Source organism: Ursus arctos, unplaced genomic scaffold (genome assembly GCF_023065955.2).
Source record: "Ursus arctos isolate Adak ecotype North America unplaced genomic scaffold, UrsArc2.0 scaffold_36, whole genome shotgun sequence".
NCBI lineage: Eukaryota > Metazoa > Chordata > Mammalia > Carnivora > Ursidae > Ursus > Ursus arctos.
In genome coordinates this window covers 2,581,173-2,606,555 of record NW_026623050.1, presented here as the reverse complement: position 1 = coordinate 2,606,555, position 25,383 = coordinate 2,581,173, and the positions used below count along the sequence as shown (strand labels likewise).

At 36.2% G+C, this 25,383-nt stretch overlaps 1 long non-coding RNA gene across 2 annotated transcripts in view; it reads right to left on the bottom strand.

Annotated features, from left to right (window-relative positions):
* LOC113242064 (uncharacterized) overlaps window positions 1-25,383 on the bottom strand; it is a 338,014-nt gene that overhangs the window by 72,554 nt on the left and 240,077 nt on the right. For both annotated transcript variants that reach the window (XR_008957100.1, XR_008957099.1), the window contains exons 5-7: window positions 12,822-12,982; window positions 6,647-6,834; window positions 2,617-2,817 (exon numbers count right to left, since the gene is read on the bottom strand). This is a non-coding gene — a long non-coding RNA (uncharacterized LOC113242064). The remainder of the gene's footprint in view (window positions 1-2,616; window positions 2,818-6,646; window positions 6,835-12,821; window positions 12,983-25,383) is intronic.

The window sequence follows — 25,383 nt, the reverse complement described above, 5'->3', positions numbered from 1 at the left end:
TTTTCACTTTTACTGGAAGTTGACATGTTTTTAAGACAGCATAAACTAACACCCTGAAAAACAATCTTTCGTTTGTTTTTATTTACTTTACCCTGTCTCATTTCACAAAGAATTTGAGATAGTTTAAAAGGAGATTATGCAAAGGGATAATAATGATAAAAATATAAAATCACGAATGTATATATACAGAACGTATATATGCTTTCATACTTGTTTAACTTTTATGGTGGAGTTCAAATTTAATTCTGAGCTTCCTGGCAGCCAACACTAAAGGGAACTATCAGTTAAACAATCTCATTATCAACAAAGAAGAAGATTCTTGATTCTCAGCAAGGAAACAAAGCTTGCTTAGCAGTAAAATCTAAAAGATATTTCTTAGTCAAGATTTCGTATAGGATATATGGAATGATACAGATTGTAATTACTTTTGTAACAAATGTAGTTATGAATTTTGTAGAAATGTTTCTTTTAATAACTTTTAATTAAAAAACTGAGTCCTAATGTAAAAAAATAATTGAGTAATAATTTTGTGAAAATGTAGTCCAAATATGGTAATATCAGACTACCTAGTAACCGAAAAATGCTAATTTTCTGTGTGCATCTTATCATCCCTAATATATTTATGTGCACGTTTGTTTATAACATAATATATATTATACATATAATACATATATAATATATATATTCTATGTATACACATATACACATATATATTTTGCTATATTTACACTGATTTAGAATTTTTAGAGGCATAGATGAGCTTTAAAGTATCTACAACAAACATTGCTTCTTTTCTCAGACGTTCGGTGGGAGCTGGGTGGTAGACAAAGACTTGAGGACCTGTGCTCCCTATTGCTAGATGAAGACAGAGGAATATTCTTGAGAAACAAAACTCACATGGTAAGTTTAACATTCTATTAGAAAAACTGTGACCTTTCCAGGATTTTCACATTGATGGACATCCAGGTACGCACCCTCACCACCATATGACACTAATTCTCAAGATGGTTTACAGACAATAACCAGAATTCTTCTCAGGGAGAGATTTTGGTCAGTATCACATAAACAAATATACCTTTGAAGTTCCAATGGTAAGCTCTGTTGAAGATGTATCTTTCCAAGAATATAACCCTATAATTTTCTTTATGTAAACCCAGGTGCTCATAAAGGTCTCCTGGGCCTGGTTCACATATTGAAAAAGATTATTCAAGCATTGCTACTTTGATTCTCTTAGAAATTTCTGACATTCTAGCTTGCAAAGATCTTTGTCTATACTTGTTGTCTTTTATTTATTTATTTATTTATTTATTTATTTATTTATTTATTTATTTTGGTTGTTGTTGTTGCTGTTGTTAGTTCCTCCTCCTTTTTAAAAGTTCCTGGCCAATCCTGATCTCCCTTTAAAGATGCACTTGATGCCATTGAGGAAATGTCAGAAATAATGAAGAAAAATCCTAACATGCTGTCCAACTGAAGTCCATCTTTTGAAATGAAAAACATTCATAATGAAAATGAGTTGACAGCTTACTTGATGATATTTACAGCTGGATATGACGTCAATCGGAAGGATAGTACAGATCAATTTTAATGGCAAGCAGCTAAGCACGCTTATTGATCTGGCAGCTTGCTACTCTACAAATGGCAAAGACCATTAATATGCTAGCACCAGGGACATGGGAGAAGCATAAAACAACAAGTGACTTTGAGCCTTTAAAGTAGATAATTTAAGAGTGCTGATTTGATGATCACAAGGGAAAGTGTGAATTCATGATTTAACCTCCATTCACTACCTCTCAACTAAAAATTGATCGCCATCCTAGGAGTCATATTTCATTTGAGAGAAATTTAATATATTTCATAATTTCCTCTTTAAGCCCTTTGCTTTAAGGGATGCCATTTGCTGTCTGGCTAATCCTAAAGTAGACTTTTTTTTTTTTTTCCTGGAAGAACAGAATCATTTCTGCTAGAGCAGAGTGACCACGTAGGTGAAACACGAATCAAAAGCATGTGAGAATACCATGTATTCCCTTTGTCTGCTTCCATATTTCCTTTCTACCCTATAAGGACAATAACATTAGTCCCTCCCTGGAATATAAAAATGGCTAAGATCATGTCTATTAAGTGCTGCTAGAAGACATTTATTTTAGGAACAGTAAAAGCCGTCAGTAGCACCCACACAGCAGTCAATATTACAAATATATATCACTTGAATGTGGCCACTGCTTTGAGACTACAGTTTTCCTCATCCAGAAGAGATGTGAATACGCTACTGATCACCAAACAAACTTTTCATTCAGACATTTCACGTTGTATTTTAATATACCTAATGGAGTCTGACCAAATAGATGTTAGGTGGGCTGTCTGTAATAATGAACTTCCCAACCTCTTGAGATGCAGTACATCTGCTCAGATCAAAATGTGTTGTTTATGAAGCTCCCACACTCTGGAGACATATGTACAGTACCAACGTGAAAATAACAAGTTTCAAACTCTTCAAATGGTTCCTCGTCAGCCAGTGAGGAAGCATTAACCCTCACAGTGTGGAATGAATCCTTCTTCAAATCTGCTAATGGTTCAAATCCTTCGTTAACAGTACTGATGTACAAAGACTCTTACCTGGTCATTGTTGGAAGGGAAAATAATACATTCCAACCTGAAGAGCTTTGTGCTTTCCTGCATAAGTACAAATGGCCCACTGAGGTGAGAGCAGAGAAGAACCAAGGCAAGAATTCATGATGATTTATGATCTCTTCTAATCAAGACCTTTTTCCTCTTCTTTCTTAATGCTGACAGATTGAAATCCATATCTTGTGTGGTCTTATAAGAAATAAAAAACAACTATTAATTTCCCCAAGATGCATATTCTCTATACGTATTGGCTAATACTTAGTGACGTTTTGTAAGAAATATGAGGCTACCAAGCCATTTGTAAATCTTATTACTGATCTCCAAATAGAAGGCAGTTCCAAATATTGGACTCATAATACTGCCACTGCTGTCTTGTTTTCCAAATACCAGTTCTACTTTTCCTCATTTATTCTTCCTATCACTTTGTTTATTAAGATTATTACTTAATTCTCTGGAATAGTTTGGGTAAAACAAAAACAATTTCTTTCATTGAAAGCACATATTCTATTCATATTTTCTGGGTGAATAGGGATGGGAAAGGAATCCCTAAAATGTAGACATGTAACTTATTCCTAGCATCCCTTACTATAAAGTAACCTGACTTTAGGATTACTAATATTTATATTGCTTAAGAACACTATAGAATTCAATCACTTACCAACAGAAATCCACTGAAGAGCTAAATGAGTTAATTCTAAGAAAGCATCAGAATATGAAATGCATATTTCATATATTAAATGGAAAAGATGTTAAAATTATTAAAGATGCTAAAATGATATTCGTTTAATGTTAAACATTTTAAATTTAGAAAGTTTTTAAAATATTAAAGATATTAAAATGGAGAATCCCAAATGCAGTGAATGCTGTTCAGTGTGCCTAAATCCCCTTCATTGGGTCAATGGAAGCTGCTTTGACTGTTGGAGAAAAACAGACTTTACTTAAAGAGAGCTACTACACCTGGGAAATCACACACACACACACACACACACACACACACACACACACACACACTCATAGGAGATGCAATGAACAACCCTTACCCAATGACTGATTCACATGGAGGTACAAAAGGTCAGCTTCCTACCTCACTGTGAGATACCAAATCCAAGGTACAATACATGCTTCAGAGCTCCCTGTGGGATCAAGCTGAGAACCACTTCCTTGCTGAGATCCTTTCCCCACCATATTCTACTTCCTTTCTTCCTTTCTCCTAAGAGCATTCTCTCAATAAACAATGTCCACCCAAATTCCTGTCTCAGTCTCTGCTTCTATAGAACCCAAGCAAGATACCAAGTCAAGTGCTAGCTTCCCAAACACTGGAAAAAAACATACTTCTTAGGTCCTTTCCTAATAAAGAAAATCTTAGCAACAATTTTGTTTTGTTTTGTTTTGTTTTTAATAGGCAGTTCTGGGGAAAGGTTAGTGTAATAAAACGAAGCCATGGCAAATGATTGAATAATTTCATACATCTATCAGAATTCATATTTCCAACTTTAGAAAATTTAACTTAGTGTGGGCTCTTACCTTGATACCTAGCCTCTTGACATCCCCTAATGTTCTTGTGGTGGCTTTGCTGAGGGTTATTTCTGAACTCAGCCCGTACAGATCACTCATCTTCCCTCTATTCAGCCTCTCTCCCACCCTATTCAATATTTTGTGCTATTTTATCCATCACTTCCAGGGCAAAGCTTTGAGCAATACTATACACAGTGGGAATCATTATATATTTGTTAAATCTATTCTTCTGGCTATATGAATCAGTAATTGAGGTCTAAGGGAGAAAGCAGGAAAAAAGCTGTCCATTCAGTAACTGTATAGCTAGAGAAAAAAGAATGGGAAATGCCACATTTCACATAGGTACTAAGGCAAGAGACAGAGACCCGTCCCTAATCATTGTCACTGGCTCCAAAGAGGACAAGAGACAAGGGAGGATACCAACATTAAATTACTCATGACTCTTCTTGACCCCAAAAGGAGAATATTTATTTCCCTTCAATTCACATATGCTGCCCAGAACTGAGCTTCCTGGAATTTCTATTAAGAATCCAGATTACACAGCAATAATTTTCAGGTGCCACAGTCTCTGCTAATAGTGAGCTTCAAAAGAAGGACAGCAGAAAGGAGACAAGCCACACAGCAGTCCAGAGCTGTAGAGATTCGGGGACAATTCAAATGGATATGAATTAAGGATAGAATTTCAAACATGTAGAAATCATAGTCCAGAAATTCAGGGTGCAAGAAATAGACATGATTTCATTTTTCTATAAGCCAACCTCCTTTGTCTTTCAAACCCTACCCCTTGATTCTGTTGAGTTAGCAGAAAATTAAAACTCACTATGGGGGGCACCCCTCTTTTACAACATTGGTTAAGTCCCAGGAGATTGACATAGGGCCAGGATATTTTGAAGACCTGTGAGTAAGGACGTAGGGAAGGGAGTGATAGCTAGCAGTCACATAGTCTGTGGCTGGCCTGTCCCAGGTTCCTGTCCATAAGGCTCCCTGGACCAGTGGGCCCTCCTGCAGGACACTGCCTGGGCATCTCTGTGAGGCCACTGAGGTGCATATTTCGGCCATCCCTTCCCTGAGGTGATACCAACTGTCCAGTCTGCTGAACCCCTTTCACAGGAGTTTACTGGTCTCTCTACTCTCACTACTGTTCTGTATCTCTCCTCCTCCTCCTGGACAAGGGGAATCCTTTCTATTCTTAGGGGAAATCTCTCACTTTCTCTTAATGTTTGCCTCAAAAGCACTCCCTTTTTCTTGTAGTTTCAAATGTCAGTAGGCCTCAAGCTTGTTGGAGACCTCAAGTTTTGCCTGCTGAAATTCAGTGGTAAATTTGCACTAGGGAATACAGGTATATTCCAATCTTGGACTCTATCTTCATTTATTTTCTAAGGATCATACTATCTCTAATTAGAAAAGCTATTGCAAGTCCATCATTTTCTTATAGATGACAAGTTAGTTTCACGATTAAAAAAACAGTTGGTGGCCCAAATTGAGTTCATAATGAACTTTTCTTACTCATAAGGTTTCCAGAGAGCCCTGTGAAATACTCCCTTTAAATGTTCACCCATCTTATTCCTATATATTAAAAGTCTGTTAATGGTAAACTATCTAGCACATTAGAGAGCGCCTGCCAAGTAAATTCTCAGTGTTTCCAAAAGAAGCAAATGGAAATAGGAGACAACATGCCTGGTAAAGATTAGGAGGCAAATGACACAGACAGCAAGTTCAAGAGATACTGGTTTAGCCTTCAGGCAACACCGACACTGGCAAGGCTGGTGCCACTTTCAAATCAGTTTCAAGAGTTACTCATGTCAGAAATGCAAAACGGGGGTGCCTGGTGGTCTCAGTTGGTTAAGTGGCTGCCTTAGGCTCAGGTCATGATCTCAGGTCCTGGGATCAAGCCCCCATGTCAGGCTCACTGCTCAGTGGGGAGCCTGCTTCTCCCTCTCCCTTTGACCCTCCCTTCTCCACCCTAACTTGTGTTCTCTCTCTCACTCAAATAAACAAAATCTTGAAAAAAAGAAACACAAAACAACTCTACATCACGAGAGAAATCCTTTTACTATGCAGAAACAGAATTCTCCATTCGTAGGGAAAAAAAAGAGTTAAAATCTTTTCTGTTTTCAACTCCCAACTAGTAAAGTTTTTGAGAAATCCTAAGAGATGGAAGGGAACCAAGTCGAAAGTCATTCCCTTTTCTTTTTGATTTATTTCAATCTCTTTTCACAGAGACAGCCATTGAGACAAGTATTTTTTATGTCAACTCACTGAGGACTTGACTGCAGCCATCGGAAAGACGCAATAATTGATTTCAATAATTAATTCCTGCTTGCCAAAGTAATGTTGCTTAGGCACTCCTCCTCAGGCCCCAGTTAAAAGGAACTCAGAGGCAGGAGTGCATAAACAGCTACATTACTTTGGGGAGTGAAAGTCCCCTAACATACTGTAGATTTGGGAAGAGCTTTTAGGCCCGGGGCTATTTGAAGTTAATTCCTAGAGAGTTTGCTGTTACCTCATGTTGTCCGTGATTTTCTAAAACCAATTCAGAGGAGTAAAAAGCCAAGTGGAGAGCTCGGAGTCTTTGCAACAATTGATCTCAGCTCCGTCAGAAAATCCACCTTCACACTATATCCAAAGTGCTCTCAAAAACAAAAGAGGGAGAGAAAGAGCTGGAAGGTAGGGCATCAGCAAGAAGGAGAGCTGAAAGTAAAAAAAGAATCAGAAATGAGTACCATTTCTGAGGTAAACAAAGTGGAAAATGCTATTTGGGAAACCAAATGACCCCTGGTCCCTTTTCATTTAAATGATTTCTAAATCCCAGAACCACTTCTAACTCTAGTCAAAAATGTTAAAATGGAGCTATTTTATGGTTCTTTCAAAAGAGTTAAATACGTTGTGCTATCTTGCATGCCTAATATAAACAGAAACTAAACTGACTCCATATGACAGTATTGTATTGCTTCCTCTAAGATATTTCCATACATTTTTTAAAATAATATTTTGTATGCCTTAATACAACAATATAAAAATAAAACTCAACTCAAATGCAATACTTTAGAATATTTATCCTTGACAGAGGCTGTTAAATACTCAGATCTTTGCTAAATTTATCACGTAAAAATTACTTTAACCAGCTCCCCCACCCCAGATTATATACCCAGCTCCTCTTGACCCAAAATGTGTCACAACACAGGCTTTTCACTAATCAGGGAATTTACAATCCCAAACTGATGGTGATGTCAATGCTTTATTGTTAATGAAGGCCTATAAAGGACTGGGAAGCATAAATGGAAAGCAGGCCCTTATTAGGCATGGACCATACATAGCCATGCCCAGGTACAAGAACCGACCTCTTGTTACTACCTGGTCCCAGGGCGATAAGGTTCCTGATGTAAAGAACAGATTAAAAGTAAAACGAGACCAGATGTTTTTCCTATTAGATGGATTAAGTCAGACCAAACCTAAAATTAGGAAAACACGCGGGGCTGATTTACTACCGTGCTGTGATGGGGGGCTGCGCTGGGAGCTGTGGCCAGTGGCTGCAGAGCCAGCTCTCCATTTATTAATGGGGCTCTGGGAGTGGGAAGGCCTCACCCCTGACTGCTCTAAAAATGCTGAACGAGGACTCCAGCCTGGTGATGAAAGCTGCTGTCTGAAGGTGGACCCTTGGTAAAAACAACATTAAAATCTACTTCAAATACAGCTGATGGTACAAAGGGGAGAGGGAAAGCCTCAGCTTTACTATCTTCTTGAATAAAAATATTTTAGAAATAAAAGCACCAAATTAGCCCAGCTCCAAGCATTTTTTTTTCCTGAAAATACAATCTTGTTGTGAGTAGGAAAATCAACTTTACTGTCTCATGTGGACCAAAATCAGACAGTTCAACCCCAAAGTGTTTCTTTGCATGCTGAGCTCAGAGAGTGTCTAATGGAATAGGGCTATCGTAAGAGTTTGCCAGATTAACCTCCCCAGATAAGGGTGAGGCCAGGTTTAACAAAATAAAGAGTCAGGATGTTCAGAAACTCTGCTGGAGCTGCTAGTCCTTTGACCAAATGGAGCTCCTTGCCAAAAACTCGATGTAAGAAAAGAATTATTTGAAGAATAGCCTGTTATCTTGAAAGCTTATTTAAAACTATAAATTTGAAGGAAAACTTAAAAATGTGCTTTTTCAGACAGTGGATTCAGTGTAATATCAAATAATCCTTTGGACAGGTGCACTCTTGGGAGGTAAATTTCTTCCTAATTCTGCTAAGTTGTTCATATCCTAGGTACGTTTCAGTATCTTTCAATGAGATTTGTTGTTCCCATTGTGTGTTTTGTTTTTTGCTTTCATTCTGCATCCTCAAAGCCAGCTTTAATATAATAGCAAGGCTATGTGGATACAAATTCAGACCCAGATTGGAACTCCTAAGCTGTCACTTAATAACCATGACTTTAAAATATCACATAAACTTCTATGAGCTTCAGTTTCCTTATTAGTAAAAATGAGGTCAAACATGCATCTTGTAAGGGTGAGGGTAAGAAAATGCCTAAAAGAGTAAGAAGTCAGTCAATTCACATCACTTCTATTCCACCCACCTCCCTTAGGTCTGCATTACCCTAGTTCTCATAAGAAAAAGTTTGCTGAAGAACAGAAGGCTGGCAAGAACGTAAGTCTTAAGTCTCCTCCCAAGACCATTCCCTCGGCCCTCAGTCATAGGACTGGGTAGATTATTTCCTACTTTTGCAGAAAGTATGATGATAAATTTTCTCAATGTAAATTGTATTTAGCCCTCAAAAGTATAAATATATATATATGAAGTTAAGTGTGTGTCACTTTTTGGCAGCCAGGAGTGAGTTATTGTGACTTCTGTGAGTATTTGGCTTACCCTAGAGGCAGAACCCAGTATCCTCGGGGAATCAAGAAGATCCACATGGTGTGTTGGTAGGAGAAATGGGAACACACACAAACCCCAGTGTAAGACCAATAGCCAGGAGAGGATATGTACATGGCATGAAACTAGATGCCTAAACTGGACCAGAAAACAGGAAGGTATGAGAAGAACACAGTCATGGCTTCTAGGGAGACAAGAAAGCAAGCCAAAGGGAAAATAAAGGGACACTAAAAGGAAGAAAAATCTCTCTCTCTCTCTTTCTCTCTCTCTCACACACACACACACACACATACACACACCACAAGCTGATAGGGTGAGTGACTCCATTTTTTTTTTTTCCTACAAAAGGCGGATTCAGATAGCAATCTCTATAGGTGAAGTAAAATGACACAACAAATACTGTACTGAAATTTTGAAACAGGCATTTGGGAAACCTGCTGTTTGTGTTCATAAGCTGTTAGCCAGCAGATGGAAAAATATTACTTCTGTAGGAACAAATGGTCACCACCTAATTTATGGCACTTACTGTCTCAAAAATATTGCTCCTGTATTTTTTTGTAACTGAGGGGACACATGAGAAATTACAGTGCAGCAACAAGAGTATTTGTGGTACTTGAACGTGTTAGTTTGGGACTCATCTCCGTTGCACCAATGATCAGCACATCACTTTGAAGTGTTCGACCTTACAAATTATTTTCATTTGCAGAACACCAGAAATGTGATGTATTCTAACATGATAGACTGTATCCCCAAATAGTCGTGGTTTACACATGGTTTGAAGGTGGCAGTAACGTAGTAAAATGCCTACATTATCATAATATGCTGATGGTGATGTCATTCAATGAAACTTACATTTATCTTTCTGGCCGGGCTCTTGACATTTAGTATGATTCCAGTTCTTTGTGAAAGGATGTCTGATTCTCCCAAAAAGAAGAAATCTGGCACTAGGCAGTCAAAGTTAGAGTAAACATATACCTTGTAATCTTACTTGGACTTAATATTTTCTTAAGTCTAGAATTCCTGCAGCCTTTTCTAGCTTGCAGAGTTAAGTGCAAATTTATGTCTACTGTCAAAACACTTAATCCAGCTTTCTACTATGGTATAAACAAATGTACTTGTCAAGTGTGAGGTGGGAGTCATGGAGTTGGGGGAGAGATGGCCGTGTATTTATGCGTTTGTAAAAAATCTCTATGAGACTGTCATCACTCAAAAACCATAGTTTCCTTGAGGACGAGTTACCCCATCCCTAAGAGAAATGGCTCTTTAATTTAGTTACAACGGAATCACACCACTTAAATATCACACAACTGAGAAGACCATTTGCAAACTAGTTCTTCCATAAACTGCATTCTTGGTGATAAATGCTAGTTAGTACATGGCTTGATATAATGTAGCCCTAGAAAACATAAACATGTTTATAATTTCTTGAGATAGCAGTGTAGAAGTCTAGATTTTAAAGAACTATCATGAAAAATCAGCAATTAATGGAACTTCTTTTGATGGCATATTGTTTTCATTAACATCTAGTGTAGTCCTATATTTACCTCGTAAAACTGATCATTTTAATAGATGAAACATATTTGGTACCCATCTCTGTGAAAATTCCAAAGTAAGTATCAAGTTTTACAGAAGGTGTAGCTTTTGTATTCTTTTTACAACTGTTGCTACAGTAATCACATGGCAGAATGGAATCTTAAGAACCACCCAAATAACCCCTTGCCTCTAGACATGACGATACTTAAACCAGAAAGATGACTGTTCATGCTGTTCTTTAAAACCTCAGAGGAAGCATATAGTCCTGAGATTATCATGGTAACTATGCAATATCTGTGAGTAATATATACAACTGTCTTTTTATGGCTACTGCATTAAGAGTATTTCTGTTCATTCCATTTTAAACTCTATTCGAATGTAAGTGTGAATTCACTGTTAAATAGATACATAACCTACGTAACTCAAAGGAGAATAGAATGTCAAGGAATGAAAATTGTTCTACATGAAAATCTTGTTATATTACTTTGGCAGTATTAAACTGGTAAATTAATAAAAATGTTCAGGTGTAATTCTCTTTATGGAATGAAGTATTTCTGAAAACGTCTGCAAAATGAATCACATTGAAAGCTTTCTATTTAAAGGAATCATATGGTAAATACTTTATAGAGTAAATAATCTTTTTCATGCATTCAGGTATATTTTCTCCTAAGTCGACACTCATCTATATTCAAGTTTATTTTAATATCTTAATATTCAAACTAATGGTCATACCAAGTTGTATTCAACCCTCCTCTACTGAGCCAATAGGAACTCAAACTTTCAGTTTGATATATTTTATTATACGGTCATTATCTCAGTCAATTCATCCATTCTGTCTGCTATAACAAAAATACCACAGGCTGGATGGCTTACAAAACACACATTTGTTTCTCACAGTTCTGGAGGCTGGGAAGTCTACAGTCAAGCCTGCCTCCTGGCTGGTGGACAGCTGCCTTCTTGCTATGTCCTCACATGGAAGCTAGCTAGCTTTCTCGTGTGTTTCTCTATAGAAGGGCCCTAATCCCATTGTGTGGGCCCCACTCTCATGACCTCATTACAGTCCCATCTCCATACACCATCACATTGGAGATTAGGGTTTCAACATATGAATTGTGAGGGACATAAACATTTGGTCCATGGCCGTTGCTCTGAAGTTATTTATTTTTTGCAAGGTATAACATCATCTGACACAAAATTCAGAAAGTATAAATGGGACTACGGTGAAAAGCAAATCACCCTTTGTTATGGGCTGAATTATGGTCCCCTCCATAAAATTTATGTGTTGAAGTTCTAACCTGCAGTACCTCTGAATGGGAGACCGAGTCTTGAAAGAGGTGGTAAGTTAAAACGAGACCATTCAGATAGGCCTGAATCCAATCTGATTGGTGGCCTTATAAGAAGAGGAAATTTGGACACATAAGAGACATGTATGTATGCTCACGAAGGAAGACCTTGTGAGGACACAACAAGAGAGTGGCCATTTATAAGCCAAAGAGAGAGGTCTCAGAAGAAATCAAACCTGCCAAACTTAGATCTTGGACTTTAAGCCTCCGGAACTGTGAGAAAATAATGTGTATTATTCAAGCCACCCAGTCTTCAGTACTTTGTTATGGCGGCCCTAGCAAACTAATACACTCGTACCTCTCTCCTCCTCAGACACATAATTCCCCTCCCTGGAGGCAACAATTTTAACAGACTCTTATCTAGTGCCCCCAAGAGGTTTTATGCACTACATCAGGTAAATATATGATACATGCATGCATGTATAATACCTTACACTCTATTCTGGATCTTCTTTTTTCACCTAGTAATGTATCATGCAGGTCACTTCATATCAAAATGTGCTATTTTGTGCCTGCATAATATTCCACCGTATGAATATACCATAATTTATTTAGAGCCACTTCTCTATTAATGGATATTCAAGTTGATTCCAATATTTTGTTATTATAATAAATACTACCATAAATCTTGTACATATAGTTTCATTTGTGTGAGTATATTTTTAGAACACATTTTTAGAAGTGGAGTTTCAGGGCCAAAAAATATGTGTATTTCAAATTTACAACAAATTGTCAAATGCCCACCATTAGAAATTACACCAATTTAGACTCATACTAAAACAATGTATGAAAGTGTGTATTTTCCCACATTCTCACCAGCATTAGGATATATAAAACTTCATATGTGGTTTCCCATTATAGGTTAATAGTGTATCTATTATTATGAATGAAATTAAGCTTTTAAAAAAAATTTTAAGTGCTCTTTGGATTGGGTACCTGGGTGGCTCAGTCGGTTAAGCATCTGCCTTTGGCTCAGGTCATGATCAGGGTCCTGGGATCCAGCCCCGCATTGGGCTCCCTGCTCAGCGAGGAGTCTTCTTCTTCCTCTCCCACTGCCCCTGCTGGTGCTCTCTCTCTCTCACATAAATAAATAAAATCTTAAAAAAAAAAAAAAAAAGCTGTTTGGATTATCCTTTCAGTAAACTGCTCATATTCCTTTCCCATTGTTTCATTGGGTTGTTGGTAATTTTACTATTAATTTTATAAATTCTGTACATATTAAGAACATTAGCCTTATTCTATAATGTATGTTTACAAATTATTTTTTCCCAACTTACTATTTGTCTTTTGGATGTGTTTATGATGCTTTTTCCCATGGACATTTTATTTATTTATTTATTTATTTATTTATTTATTTATTTATTTGACAGAGAGACAGAGAGAGTACAAGCAGGGTGAGCGGCAGGCAGAGGGAGAGGGAGTAGCAGGCTCCCTACTGAACAGGGAGCCTGATGCGGGGGGTTGGATCCCAGGACCCTGGGATCATGACCTGAGATGAAGGCAGATGCTTAACCAACTGAGCCACCCAGGCACTCCCCCATGGACATTTAAATGCAAATGTATCAACTTACTTAGATTTCTAAATTTGGTGTCACATTTAAAATGGCTTTCTTCCCTGAAATTTTTTTAAATCCATTTTCTTCTAAAAACATAATTATTTCAACTTTTCATTTAAATCTTTGATTTGTATGAAATGTATTTTGTTGAAAGAAAGAAGATAAGGAGTGAACAATTTTTTTTAAATGTTTATCTCATTGCAATGGCACACTTAATTATGTATCTGCTATGTTTTGAGCCATTTCTGAATATTTGTTCTGTTCCATTGATCTATGTGCATACTTATTTGAATGCCTAATAGTTTTAATTATTGAAGTATTATAATATGTTCTGACATCTAATAGGGTATAAATCTCCTCTTGACTTATCTATTTTTCAATTAACCTAGTTGTGCATGTTTATTCTTCCAAAATATCTTTTAAGTCAGTTTGTTTAGTTGCCAAGAAATTTTTTGAATGCCATGAAATGTGAAAATTATTTTAGAAGTAATTGATACCTATAACATATTGTGTGTCTATGTGATACTGAAAAATTACTTTGCAGTACAGCATTCCCATGTTTACATTAGTAGCATGTTGTTTCCTTTATGTAGATTTTGCATGTTTACTGTTTTGTTTAATGCTAGGTATCTTACCATTTTTTTTTTCTCTTTTTAAATGGAATATGGCACATTCAGGAAAAAAATACTGAAATCTAAGTACGAATACAGAAACCACACATCGAGACAGAAAAGAAATTACCAATAAATGAAAATTAATCAAACTGTCATCAGACTTTTCATTTATAACATTTGAGGATAGAAATGGTGGAACACCAACTAGAGATTACTGAGGGAGAGAAACTAGTCATGTATCGACATGGAAGATAATTTTAGACACACACTAATTAATCAATCTATATCAACAATACATACATACATAAATACATACTCTAACCAAATAACAAAGAAGAAACACCTTGTAAAAAAAAATCTAATTATAGTCAGAATAAAAAATTCTAACCATCTAATTGAAACTTAGAAATCTGGGTAGTGATAAAGAGAGGAAGAAATACTGTTCTGGAATTTGAGTGGGGTGGGGCAAGGGAAGAATGAAAGGGAGAAGTAAAATTATCCCAACAGTTTCATTGTTATGGAGGAATAAGAAATCAAAGGAAATAAAGTATCCTGCTTAATGTCATGATATCTTGTTTCTAAATAATAGCAGAAAAATATGTCTGAATATGAGAAATGGAAAAAGGATGTAACCATGAATTAAATGGAAAATCAGAGAAGAGTTTTCAAATTAACCATGGGGAAAATAGAATAAATAGAACTTAATCCAACCAACAAAAACAAGGAAAAGGAAAGAGAGAGGAAAAACAGATTAAATAAATAAATTCATAAAGATGAGCGGCATAAAATCAACACATTGGTCTTTACACTAAATAGACGAATCTCCCAATAAAGATAAAAACTGCCAAATTAGGTCTACAAAAGAAAATCCAGTTCTATGTAGTTTATAAATAATATACTTAAACTGAAAAAGAAAAATTGAAAAGAGATATAGAGTGATTGCAAACCAAAAATAAAAAATAAATAATAATGGCAATATTATTCTGAGAGATGTTGGAATTTAATAACTTTAATAGTTGTAACATGCTTAGGTTTCACTCATATTAATATGGAAATGGACTAAATAAAGCTGAGGAGATTCTAGCTGTAGGATGTCTCTCTTAGAACCTAGAATGTGCTAAAGCACCTGATGACATTCCAAGGGGTCGGTGGGGGGGTATAAAATTCAGCATTTCCGAAACTTACTTGGTTACTCTTGTGGAGCAAAGACAAGTGATCTGAAGATTTGCTGGGGCACAGGGCAGGGGTGGGGGTGTGGGAAGGATTGCCGCACGCAGTCTCCTAAGTCTAAAACTGCAGTATCAGTGGCGGTGGCCAGGCTGTTTTCATCAATCTCATGGATCTTGGTAAGGGAATGAGATCACTTTTGATTTTTAAATTTTGCCGTCCCCCTCAGACTTGGTGAAAATAACTTTAAGAAAATTTGGAAAGTGTTTAAGTATGCCACATTTGATTTTTTTGCCATAGAAAACTTTAAACTCACCTGGGATGGTGCTGAAGGGAAATACAGGAATGGATGACAGCAAAAACGCAATTTAAAAATCAATATGGACATATCCATTCATAAGAGTGGAAGCAATTAGCTAATGTCTTAGTGCCAAAGACAGAGAAATCCAAATCTCTGTAATATATACCACCAACTAAAAATTGAACTATTTTAGTCTGTCTTTTTTCCCAGTGCTTGGAATGGTGAAGAGGAACCTCAGAGTGGCATTTCTAAGGATTTTGGCTTGGAGGAACTCAAGAGTATGACCAACCAGGCATCAAGGACCTTAAGGATATATATTAGGGTAGGCTAAAATAGAAGGGAAAAAAAAATTTAAAAAAGGCAAGTAGCTCATATAAAATAAGTGTTTATTTCTTAATCACATGAATTTAAGGCAGGTGGCTTCCTGCCATGTGACGATTCAGAGCCAAGGCTCCCTCTACTTTGTGGTTCCACAAAGTTCTCTTGGTCATTGGCATCTAAAAGCAGAAAGAGAGGACAACATGGAGGATGTATATCTGCTTCTTAAAAGCGTTGGCTCAGAAATGGCATAGATCATTTTTCACTTTTTATTCACTAGAACCCAATCAAATGGCTTCACCAAATTGTAAAGAGGGATGAAAAATATACCATAGTTGGATGATAGGGGGGAAAAAAAAGCATAGATTTTAGCAAGCAGCTAGCAGTTTCTGCCACAGAAGACAATCAATGTTCTATCAAGGAAGACATTGAAGTCCAATGTAGTAATCTGCAAAATTTAAGGCAAATAGTACAAAAGAGTCCCTGGAGGATGGTCAACTGGGGATGCAAATAGAAGTAACAAGTATACTTTGCATGACAAAATAAGTCAATAAGAGGAATCCTGCCATAAACAATAAGTGGAGCATCCAGATTCAACGGTACAGTTGACGACAGTCACCACCAACACATTTAGAGGAGCCACCAGTGAGCGCCAGAAATGACTTAAGTACTAAAAGAACTGTCCCTATGATGCACTGAAGTCCAAATTCTATAATATAGCCCAAGGCCCTGGTGACTGTCTACACAGTTAGTTAAGACAGAAGAAAAGAAAGAAAGAAAGAAAGAAAGAAAGAAAGAAAGAAAGAAAGAAAGAAAGAAAGAAAGAAAGAAAGAAGGAAGGAAGGAAGGAAGGAAGGAAGGAAGGGGAAAGGAGTATATAAAGAAGGATGTTTAATGCTTTTAGCCTTGTGTCCACATTTCTAATAAATACATCAACATTAGATATCCTATTTCCGTAGCGAAAGATAATGCAGAAGAGATTAAGGCCAGGATGCCACATGGTCTTTGTCCTCTTCACCACCCCACATAAGGCCACTTTGTCTTGGAATCTGTAGTAGCCCACCTGACTGCTCAAACCCTCATGACATTCTTCTCTATATTTTTTATTCTCAGATTTGTGTATAATAAAATGAAGGAGAAATTGAAAGAAAAGGAGAGAGAGTTTTATTTCACTCTCTTTAAAACATGGAAGTGAAGTTAAAAGAAGCAGGCAGTTAAAAAGAGCACACACAACACCATGCTCATTGACTCTAGGGGCAAAAGGCTCTATACATGTATTATCTCTTTGCCCTATACTCCAGTTTTAACTACATGCACAGTATTGTTTGACTAATTGGACATGAACTATCAAATCAGTCAAAGAAATAATCAAATCCATCAAATAAACAGCTGGACTTGTTTTGATCATTCAAAATCACTTGTGAATAGAGCTTTAAAAACAATAAGCCTTCCAGTTTCAAACAGGAATGCGGAAAGCTAAAAAGAGCTGTTTTCACCTTTACATTAAGAAAAGGATGAACAAACTGCATGAAGGACTTTTCTTGAACCCATCAGAGCACTGAATTTGCAAGACAAGCAACGAACATCAAACCTAGAGGAAGACAAGTACTTGCAGGAAGAAATAGGAACAGAGCTTTTGATTACCTGGGAAAGACACTCCTAAACACCCAATCAGCCATTTAAGAAGATTAAGTTAGAAAATGTCTAATGAGGGGCACCTGGCTGGCTCAGTCAGTGGAGCACGCAACTCTTGATCTTCGGGGTTGTGAGTTTGAGCCCCACATTGGGTGCAGAGATACTTAAAAATAAAATCTTAAAAAAGAAATGTCTAACAAATGCTAAAACTTAGTATAGGCTAGTGTGAAAATACAAAACACTGGGGGGGGGGGAGGCTACAGATCTAAGGGGTTTGCACCTTCTTGCAGATTTTTACTCCAGGAAGCTCAAAAAGAAAGTCAAAAAGAATCCTAAGTAATTTTGTCCCGTGGAGCTGGCTGCGGGAAAGAACAGAAGCCACTGTGAAACTCTTCTCAAAGGCATCTCCCTTAAGAAAAAAAAAGCTTCAGTATGCTTTGGGAAGACATCGGAACTATAATCTGAAAACACTGGTAGAAACCCACTGCCCTGAGGTAAGACAAGGAGCAGAGATAAGCTCTCTTCCTGGGGAATACGTATGAATATTTGCTAGGCTCACACAGCATCACATCTGGGCCTCTCTAATATTGAGGTTTAATCAAAACATAAGAATGTCTCCTTTCCCCAACCACCACCATCATGCTGAGTGTGCAGGAAAAATAACTGGAATACAGCTGTGGGAGCAGCTGGAGACAGTGTCCTCGAACATGGCACAAAGGGACACCCAAAGCCAAAGGCAGAAACAAGTAAGGGAATCACATAGAAAAATTGACGCAGTGAGGGTAAACATAGCAATAACAAACTCCAAACCCACTCCAAACCTAACTGGTTTAACACAAACACCTAGCAAAAGGAAAGCCATGCTCATCTCTAAGCATAAAAAAATGAACGTCGGCAGCAATGGTCCTATACAGTATATTTGCCTTTCAACAAGAAATTATGAAGCATTAAAAAAAAAAAAAAAAAGGCTAGGAAAAACGAAAGAGACAATAAAATCATAAGAACTAGACTCAGATAGGACTAGATGTTGGACAAGGAATATAAAATATCTATGAGTAATATGTTAAAGACCCTAAAGGAAAAGATAAACAATGTGCGTTTGGATAGATAATCTCAGCAAAGAGGTGGAAACTATAAGAAATAACCAGCAAAAATGCTAATAATCAAATACACAATAACAGAAATAAAGAATTTCTTTGATGTCCTCAAAACTAAGCTTGATATAGCCAAGGGAAAAAACCAGTGAACTTAAAGATATGTCAGTAGAAATTACCCAAACAGAAATACAAATTAAAAACAAAAGGTGGAGGAAAAAATACAGAGCTAAGAATTCAAGATCTACAGGGTAATTTCAAACAGTGTAACATATGTGTAATTAAGATCGCAGAAGGAAAAAGCAAGACAGTAAATGGGACAAAGGAAAAATATGAAGATATAATGCCCAAGAATTTTCCAAAATTATTATAATGACACCAAACCACCGATCTAAGAAGCTCAGAGAACACCAAAGAGAATAAAAAATTTAAAATAAAAATACACGTAGGCATATGGTTTTCAAATTGCTGAAAGCAAAAATAAAAAAATCTTGAAGGCAGTGAGAGAGAGAAACAACATTATCTCTAAAGTAACTAGGATAAGAATTAGAGTAAACTTCTCATTAGGAAAAAAAAAAAGACAATGGAGTTTTACATTTGAAGCGCTTAAGGTAAAAAGAACTCTCAACCTAGAATTCTATGCTCAGTGAAAATATCCTTCAACAGATATTGGTAACTAAAGAATTTCTCAGAAAATAAAACAAAACCCTGAGGGAATTCATTTTCATCAGACCTTCTCTGGAGGAAATGTTTAAAGAAGTTGTTCAAGCAGAAGGAATATGATATAGGACAGAAAGTTAGATATACACAAATAAACATAGAATGTGGAAATAGAATAAGTAAAGTAAAACATCTGTTTTTCTAGTTCTTATTTTTAATTTCTACAAAAGTTAAATGACTCTTAAAATCAGTACTAATGACAATGCTTTATGTGTTTATATCATATGTAAAAATAAAATGAGTAACAAAGAAATGGCACAAAGAACAGGAAGGAGGAATTGGAAAAATACTATTAAGAGGATCTAGAAATATACATGAAGCAGTATAAAATTATTTAAAGATGGACTTACAATTTAGAACTCATATTGTAAATCGTATTGAAACCATTAAAATTTGTAAAAGATGTCTAAATGGTAAATAAATAGAGGAGATAAAATGGAATTATAAAAAATGTTCACATAAACCCTAGAATACAGAAAACAAGGAGAAAAGAAACAAAGAACTAATAAAACAAAATAGTAAAAGGCTAACAAAATGGTAGGTTTTAATTCAACCATATCAATAATCACTTTACATTTGAATGATCTAAACATACCCATTAAATAATAGATTGTTGGACAGATGAAAAGGTAAGACCCAATTATAAGCTATCTCAAAGCAACCCACTTTAAGTATAAAGACACAGATTTGTTAAAGTAAAAGGATGGAGAAAAGTATAGCATGCAAACACTAACCAAGAGAAAGCTGGAATAACTGTATAAATTTTAGATAAAAGAGACTAAAGGAAAATTAAAATATTGTGAACTACAGGAAAATGAAAATACATTATGTCAAAGTCTGTGGGATGCAGCTAACAGTGTTTTGAGGGAAATTTATAGCATTAAGTGCTCATATTAGAAAAGAATTAAGATCTAAAATGAACAACTAATCTTCCAACTTCAGACTAGAGAAAGAATAGCAAACTAAACCTACAGAAAACAGAAGAAAGGGGGGCATAGAATTGCATACCACTTTATTTAAATGTTTTTAAAAATCAACTAGGATGTTGAAGGAGATTCAGGATGGAATGCAGGTGGTAACAAGTGAATCTAACTTCATTATAAATGTCTATGACATAAACTCAGTGAAGGGAGTGATGGGGCAAGAATGAACTAATCTAAGTACCTTTAGAAAATGCTAATTCTACTTGACATTGGAAAAACCAAAAGAACTGCACATAATTGCTGTACTTTAAATGGTACATGTTTTTCTCACAAGGCAGTGAGTTAGCAATTCTGCAGCTATACATATGCCAGATTTGAACAAATAAGTAAATAAATCGATGATAATAGGAGACAGATATCTTGTTGTAAGAGAAAGAAAATACAAATAAATAAGTGGAGGGGGCAAATTTGAATGAACCCTGTTATGCTGGATTAGAGTCATAGATGTCAACATAAAGTCATAGTTATTTTAACATACTGATGGATGGAGGATGGATAGATAGATGGATAGATACATATGTGTGAATGTATGTAAATTTACATGAAATATTTCTAACATTGCCTACTGAGGGGGTATAGATGCAGTGGCACCCCAGTAACAATGAGCACACCCAGCACCCAGATCTTGTTTTGTAAATATCATGCTCCAATCACAGGATCCATTTCTCCTTGGAGAAAGGCTGATTCTAGAACTGGGACAGAGAAAATATAAGATGAACCTGTGTAGCATCTTATACTGCCAAATAGGAAGTGCTCAAAAATTTATGGAAGCATGTCAAAAGGATGTAGGAGCCAGGGTGCCTGGATGACTTAGTCATTAAGTGTCTGACTCTTGATTTCGGCTCAGGTTATGATCTCAGGGTAATGGGACTGAGCCCTGTATTGGGCTCTGGGCTCAGTGCAGAGTCTGCTTGAGATTCTCTCTCCCCTCTCCCTCTACCCCTCCCCCCCAAATAAAAAATAAATAAAATCTTAAAAAAAAAAAAAAGGATGTAGGAGCCAACCTAAAAGAGCTTCCATTGGTCAAAGCTACTGTTTGAGCATCAAAATTAATGACCATAGTATTGAGTTATAACCAAAAAATAAATGAATATCCTTGAGCCAGTACTGATACAAATACATGATTGAATGAATAAATAGATAAATAAATTAAAAGTGACATCTTTATAGAAGAAATTTAAATAATATATGTAGACAGTCTTCCCTCCAAGAGGTGGAGCTTAGTTTCTCTCCTCTTGAGGGAGAGTAAGTTGCACTCATCACTGACAATGATTTGAGTATAAAAAAGGAAAAATAGCACAGTTTGCCCTTAAATAACACAAGGCTTAGTGGTGCTGACCCCTTCCACAGAGTCAAAAATCTGGATATAACTTTCAACTCCCCCAAAACTTAACTACTAATAGCCTACTATTGACTAGAAGTCTTAGTCATAACATAAACAGTCAATTAACACACATTTTATATGTTATATATATTATGTAACATATTCTTACAATAAAGTAAGCAACAGAAAAGAAAATTTTATTAAGAAAATCATAAGGAGGGGCTCCTGGGTGGCTCAGTTGGTTAAGTGTCTGCCTTTGACTCAGGTCATGATCCCAGGGTCTTGGGATCAAGACCCATGTTGGGCTCCCTGCTCAGCGGGGAGTCTGCTTCTCTCTCTCCCTCTGCCTGCCACATCCCCCTGTGGTTGCTCTCTTGTTCTCTCTCAAATAAATAAATAAAATCTTAAAAAAAAAAAAAGAAAAGAAAAAATCATAAGGAAAAGTAAATACATTTACAGTACTCTACCATATTCATTGAAAAAAAAATCCATGTATAAGTAGACCCATGCAGTTCAAACCCATGTTGTTCAAAGGTCAACTGTAGTTTAATACTAGAGAAACCTATCAGACATTACCTTAGCCAGGTGATTAAGGTTAATATCACCATTGGTAAGTCATGTTGATAACACTAACTCCCTGATATGATGAGAAAAGCACTTCACCTCTGTGATGGTCTTTCAAAAGGACCGTAACCCCAGTCTAATCACAAAAAAAGAAAAAAACAAACAAAAAATCCCCCCAAAAACAAAAAAAAAAAACAGACAAATTCAAATTGGGGGATATTGTACAAAATAAATATCTGACCAGTACTCCCCCAACCTGTCAATGTCATGAAAAATAAGACTAGAGAAACCGCCATGAGGATCAAATGAAGAGACAGGGGGATTAAATGCACCATGATATCCTGGATTTGATGCTAGAACAGAAAAAGGAATGGCAAATTCTGAATAAAATCTACTAATTATACCAAACCTATGTACCTTTCTTAATTTTGACAAATGCATCATGATTATACAAAAAGTTAGCATTAGGGGAAAATGGGTGAAGCATACACAGGAATTCTCTGTACTATCTTTGCAAACTTTTCTGTAAATCTAAAATTATTCCAAAATAAAAAGTTTTAAAAGCTATCTGCTAAGCATGACTCTGTAATCTCTGAGTGCAGTTTTATAATAAAAATGCTAAAAATGGGATCACAACATACACACATACACACACAAGGTAGCGCAAAAGAAACATTACTTTTTAAATAGAATGTCCATATTTTAAAGTTACTTTGATACCTATAGAAGTGTTCTAGGTAGTGTGTTGTTTAAAGCTATAGTTTTTTTTAATGCATAGTTTAGTCATAGTGATGAGTTCCTTAAAGCCTACATAATGAGGGAAATATTTTTGCTCTCTTTTTTTTAAAAAAAAAAAACCTTGCTGTGATTGCATGCAGTGATAGAGATGCCTTTAAGAATGTTTCACAGATGCTTCAAATCATTCATTTCTCATAAACATATGGGGTCTATTCTTCCGTCACTGTGCGTAATTCCTATTGACACTAATGGGAACTATGCATGCATATCTCTATAATTTGGCCTCAAACAAACTGAAAATCATCACTATTGAGATGAGAACCAAAGCAACCAAACAAAGAGAACGACTAACTCCTTAAAACTTAGATTCTAGAATCTCTTGTCACAAGAAATTCCAGTCATGGAAAATTAATCTGCAGTAATTCCAACACAATAAACTATAATAAGTCAAAATATGATACTTACAGATATTATATTTTAGGGCATAGTATCTTTCTGAAGGTAATAGATTACCTTTTTTGACTGTAATGCAGAAATAGCAAAACATTTCATAATACGACTGAACAAAAATTCCAATGTTGCAAAAATAGCTATAAGTTTCTAGGTGGTAACACTATGTGTCATACATTTTAAGGACTTTTATTCAGATCTCTAAAATTGACTGCTTGTTTGTTCAAATCTCCCTTTACAAGATTATATCCCTATTTTTAAACCTCAAGTTAAATGGAGAATTTTTTTTTCCTACTTAAACTTTAAGATTATAACATGTGTCCACCAAGGAGAGTCTCAAATTAAGATTTGCTCCCCGTTCCCTTGTCCCATTTCCACATCAGAAAACATAACAAAGTTCCTAGTTGTGTATCTCAGCAGTGTCACTTTGGCCAGATTCCAAGATGGAGGAGGTTGCCTCAGATCTCAGCGGGAGGCAGCCATTATGTGTTTGGGGGAAGCCATTTGAAGCTGGCAGGTGAGCCAATTCTATCACTAAGGAGAAAGTACTGCTAGTAAAGTCACCTTGTGACAAGTGTCTCCCTGCTGTGGGTTAACTTCCAGAAAGAAGGCTTGGAGAACACATAACAGTTCACAACAAGGAAATCAAACAAAATAAATTGGGCATAATTTGACACTGTTAAAATAAGAAGTGTCACTGGCGCTGCTATGAAGGAGGAGTTATGAAGAGCTTCTGCCAAGATTAAACATTTAGTTAGACAATAAAATAGCTTGCTGGTCAAGCCAAAGACATTATTCTTAGTGCTTAAACTGATGGAGACTAGTGAATAAGTCTTTCTGACAAGCGGGGCTGCCAAAGAGTAGCAACTAGGTCTAAGAGGCATGCGTGCGTTCATATAGTTGATAAGCCCCAAGCACAGAGAAATAGCAATATCATAAAAAATAAAAAATAGAATATGATGGGTTTTTAAAGAAATTTTCGACAATTATAGAGAACTGACCAGAAAAAATATTGTGTAGAAACAGTTTTCTTTTCCAAATTCACTTGGCTCTTAGTAAACTGAACAGAAATATTTACACATTATAGTTTTCTCATACCAAAATACTGTCATTCAATTTTCAAACAAACGCTTCTTCAGTAGATTCCCAAATGGTCTAAACTATATGTAAGAAATGCCCAGTGGAAAGAAGATGGAAGCCATATGAAACAGTTCAAACAGAAATATTGGCAAAAATTAGCAAAAAAAAAAAAAAAAAAAAAGTAGCCCTGAAGTAACCAGAGAATCTTCAGGGCTTCATTCCACCTTTGGGCATCCCTCTCCTACTACACAACAGAAATAGCCCATGAGTACTTTTGTTTGCAGATGGCGGGTGTTTTCACTCAATGAACACCTACTTAGGATGAAGCTCCATTTCTCATTTCTTATCCTTATTTATTAAATGCTAGTTGCTTCTGAACGGCTATTAAAATGAAAACAATTTTGTTAAATGAAATCACAACTAGCTTTCTAAGTTGTTTGTCCTCTAAGGCCGTGTTTCTGGAAGTCTGATTCCTGGTCCCACACCATGCTAAACTTTTATATTTCTGGGCCCAATGATTGACAAAAGTGCTGCGTATTAAACCGTTTCCCAGGCGATTGTTATGGCAATGATGTGCGGAATCACTGTTAAAGAAAGCTTTGACAAGTCAAAAAGACGGGACTGGAACTGCAGAAACAGCAAGGTGGGGGAGGGTTATTTCCTAAAAGGACACTTTCCAAATCATACCACAAGTCACTGTCTTGGGTGTGGCCTTGAGTCTGGGTAAAATTGGCAACATTACTAATAAACTACTGCTGGTTTAACTCCTTCAACACAGACTGCAGCACTGACATTCAGACACATATGGGCTAAATAAAACCATAGCCTTTTGCCACATAATGATGCCCTAAGGTACAATGGAAATAACTCACATTTTATTTTCTTTGACATATGAGGAAAAAGCAAATAAGAGCAAAGAATGTCCTATAACTTCAATCATTAAAATAAGAACTC